At 34.9% G+C, this 4612-nt stretch overlaps 1 pseudogene; it reads left to right on the top strand.

The window, feature by feature from the left end:
- Nucleotides 1-1881: 1881 nt before the first annotated feature.
- On the top strand, nucleotides 1882-1972 carry LOC131826176 (U6 spliceosomal RNA; annotated as a pseudogene).
- The last annotated feature ends 2640 nt before the right edge of the window (nucleotides 1973-4612 follow it).

The raw sequence follows: 4612 nt of genomic DNA, 5'->3' as shown, positions 1-4612 counted from the left end.
ATATTATAGTTGCAAGTTTGTACCCTTTGACCACCTTATTCCACCCCAGGTTCACCTCTTGTCAACTCAACTCTAAGTTTCCATTAGTTTGCTTTTTCTTCAGATTCTGTATGTAAGGGATATCATAATACATAAATTAAAATATATATAAAATCTTTGAAATATTTCACTTAGTATAATACCTTCAAGATCCATCCATGCTGTTGTAAATGGCAGTATTTCTTAATTTTTCATGGTTCAGTAGTATTCCATAGTATATATTTACCATACTTATTTTATCCATTCATCCATTAATGGATACTGAAGTTATTTCCATCTCTTGCTTAGAGTTAATAATTTTATAATGAACATAAGAGTGCAGATATGTCTTCGAATAGTGACTTCGTTTCCTTTAGATATATACCTAGAGGTGGGATTACTGAATCATATGGTAATTTTACTTTTAATAATATGAATAATCTCCATACTGTTTTCCATACAAATTTATATCCCTATCACAGTGCATAAGTTCCCCATTTTCCCCAATATTTACCAAAATTTGTTAGTTTTAATTTTTTGGTAGTATATATTCTAATAGGTAGTAATAACTTGTTGTGTTTTTCAGAGTTAAACAACAACAACAACAACATAATGGTTTGCCCTGAGTTTTTACGTTGAGCACTTTTTAATGCTCCTGTTGGTCATTTATATAACTTTTTTGAAAAAAAAATCTATTGAGATCCTTTTGCTATTTTTTTAATTATAGATTTTTTTCTATTTGTATCTGTTGGTTATTAACCTCTTTTCAGATATAAGATTTATAAGTATTTTCTTCCATTCTGTGGATTGTGTTTTCATTCCCCTTTTTTCTTTTTGGCAATGCAGAAACTTTAGTTTGATGTAATCCCATTTATTTATTTTTGCTTCTTTTGCTTGTGTTTTTGGCCTGGTATCCAAACAACTATTGGCAAGACCAATGTCAAGGAGAATTTTTCCTATGTTTTCCTTTAGGAAATTTAGTTTCATGCATCACATTTAAGTTTTTAATCTATTTCAAGTTAAGATTTATGAGTGATATAAGGTTCCAGTTTCATGCTGGTTTATGTGACTATTCAGTTTTAAATATCATTTATTGAACAGACTATCTTTACCCATTATATATGTTGACCCCTGTCAAATATTAGGTGAATGTATGAAAGGATTTATTTCTGGACTCTCAATTCTGTTCTACTTGTTTATTGGTCTGTTTTTATGCCAGTATACTTTATTGTTTTGAGCATGAGGGCTTTGTAGCATAGTTTCAAATCAAGAAGTGTAATTTCGCTTCTTCATTCTTTCTCAGAACTGCTTTAATTATTTGTTGTCTTTTATGGTCTCGTATAAATTTTAGGATTCTTTACTTACTTCTGTAAAAAAAATATTGGATTTTTAAAAAAGATTATTTATTTATTTATTTGACAGAGAGAGAGATGACAAGCAGGCAGAGAGGCAGGCAGAGAGAGAAGAGTTAGCAGCTTCCTGCTGTGCTGAGAGCCTGATGCAGGGCTCGATCCCAGGACCCTGGGATCATGACCTGAGCCGAAGGCAGCGGCTTAACCCACTGAGCCACCCAGGCGCCCCTAACATTGGATTTTTGATAGGAATTGAATTTACAGATGGTTTTCGGTAGTATGGACATTTTAACAATGTTAATTCTTACCATTCATAAATATGAGCTATCTTTCCATTTATGTCTCCTTCAAATTCTTTATCAATGTCATAGTTTATGGGGTACAGATCTTTCATCTTCTTAGTTAAATCTTTTCCTATGTATTTTATTATTTTTGATGCTATTGTGAATTAGATTGTTCTCTTTATTTTTTCAGATAGTTCATCATTAGAGTGTTAAAATGCTCCTGTCTTGTGCTTACTTGGCAGCACATATACTAAAATTGGAATGATGCAGAGAAGATTAGCATGATCACTGAGCAAGGATGACATGAAAAACTATTTTAAAAAAACGAAAAAAAAACAAAATTCCTGTCTTTTATATATTGATCTTGTATTTGGCAGCTTTATTAAATTTGTTTATTCAAAATTTTTTGTGAAGTTTTTAGGATTTTTTTACATGTAAGTTCACGTTATCCAAGAAAAGAAAATTTTACTTCTTCCTTTTTTTTTTTGGAGTCTTTTATTTCTTTGTGTTCCTTGTTTCTCTGGCTAGGACATCCAGTACTATGTCAAATGAGAGTAGTGAAAGTGGACACACTTGTCTTTTTTCTGATCTTTAAGGGGAAAACTTTCAAACTTTTTTGATTGAATATGAGATTAGCTCTGGGCTTGCAATATGTGTTTTTTCTTTAATGGATTTTTAAAATTATTTTTTAAAATTTTTTATAAACATATAATGTGTTTTTATCCCTAGGGGTACTGGTCTGTAAATCACCAGGTTTACACATTTCACAGCACTCACCATCACTCACCATAGCACCTGCCCTCCCCAATGCCCATACCCCCACCATCCTCTCCCAACACACCTCCCCCCAGCAACCCTCAGTCTGTTTTGTGAGATTCAGTCTTTTATGGTTTGTCTCCCTCCCAATCCCATCTTCTTTTATTTTTCTTTTCGTATGCCCGAAACCGCCTATGTTGCATCTCTACTTCATCATATCAGGGAGATCATATGATAGTTGTCTCTCTCAGATTGATTTATTTCGCCAAGCATAATACCCTCTAGTTCCATCCATGTCATCACAAATAGCAGGATTTCATTTCTTTTGATGGCTGCACAGTATCCCATTGTACATATATACCACATCTTATTTATTGATTGATCTGTTGAAGGACATTTAGGTTCTTTCCATAGTTTAACTATTGTGGACATTGCTGCTATAAACATTTGGGTGCATGTGCCCCTTGAGAATGCCCCGTTTGTATCTTTAGGGTATATATCCAGTACTACAATCACTGGGTCATAGGGTAGTTCTATTTTCAGCTTTTTGAGGCACCTCCACGCTGTTTTCCAGAGTGGTTGCACCAGCTTGCATTCCCACGTACAGTGTAGGAGGGTTGCCCTTTCTCCACATCCTCGCCAGCATCTGTCATTGACTGACTTGTTCATTTTAGCCATTCTGAAAGGTGTGAGGTGGTATCTCATTCTGGTTTTGATTTGTATTTCCCTGATGCCGAGTGATGTGGAGCATTTTTTCATGTGTCTGTTGGCCATTTGGATGTATTCTTTGCAGAAATGTCTGTTCATGTCCTCTGCCCATTTTTACATTCGATTATTTGTTCTTAGGGTGTTGAGTTTGATAAGCTCTTTATAGATTTTGGATAGATACTGGCCCTTTATCTGGTATGTCATTTGCAAATATCTTCTCCCAGATAACTTCTGACAGTCATCTTTTGGCTTTGTTAACTGTTTCCTTTGCTGTGCAAAAGCTTTTTGATCTGATGAAATCCCAGGAGTTCATTCTTGCCCTTGCTTCCCTTGCCTTTGGCGATGTTCCTAGGAAGAAGTTGCTGCTGCTGAGGTCAAAGAGGTTGCTACCTGTTCTCTCCTCAAGGATTTTGATGGATTCCTTTCTCACATTATGCTTCTTCATCCATTTCCAGTCTATTTTCATGTGTGATGTAAGGAAATGGTCCAATTTCATTTTTCTGCATGTGGCTGTTCAATTTTCCCAACACCATTTGTTGAAGACGCTGTCTTTTTTCCATAGGACATTCCTTCCTGCTTTGTTGAAGATTAGTTGACCATAGAGTTGAGGGTGTATTTCTGGGCTCTCTATTCTGTTCCATTGATCTATGTCTGTTTTGGGGACAGTTCCCTACTATCTTGATGATGACAACTTTGTAATAGAGCTTGAAGTCTGGAATTGTGATGCCAACAACTTTGGCTTTCTTTTTCAATATTCCTCTGGCTATTCGAGGTATTTTCTGGTTCCATATATATTTTAGGATGATTTGTCCCATTTCTTTGAAAAAAATGGATGGGATTTTGATAGGGATTGCATTAAATGTGTAGATTGCTTTAGGTAGCATAGACATTTTCACAATATTTGTTCTTCCAATACAGGAGCATGGAACATTTTTCCATTTCTTTGTGTCTTCTTCAATTTCTTTCATGAGTACTTTAGAGTTTTCTGAGTATAGATTCTTTGTTAGGTTTATTCCTAGGTATCTTAGGGTTTTGGGTGCAATTGTAAATGGGATTCACTCCTTAGTTTCTATTTCTTCAGTCTTGTTGGTATAAAAAAAATGCAACCAATTTCTGTTCATTGATTTATATCCTGACACTTTACAGAATTTCTATACAAGTTATAGCAGATTTGGAGTGGAGTCCTTTAAGTTTTCCACATACAGTATCATATCATCTGCAAACAGGGATAGGTTGACTTCTCTTCTGCCAATTTGGCAAAATTTGGATGCCTTTAATTTCTTTTTGTTGTCTGATTGCTGAGGCTAGGACTTCTAGTAGAATGCTGAATAGCAGTGGTGATAATGGACATCCCTGCCGTGTTCCTGACCTCAGCGGAAAAGTATTCAGTTTTTCTCCATTGAGAATGATATTTGCAGTGGGTTTTTCATAGATGGCTTTGATAATATTGATAATATGTGCCCTCTATCCCTACACTTTGAAGAGTTTTTTTTT

The sequence above is a fragment of the Mustela lutreola genome, chromosome 2, assembly GCF_030435805.1.
Source record: "Mustela lutreola isolate mMusLut2 chromosome 2, mMusLut2.pri, whole genome shotgun sequence".
Lineage (NCBI taxonomy): Eukaryota > Metazoa > Chordata > Mammalia > Carnivora > Mustelidae > Mustela > Mustela lutreola.
Note: the sequence above shows the minus strand (reverse complement) of the source record. Positions and strands in the feature narration are given on the sequence as shown.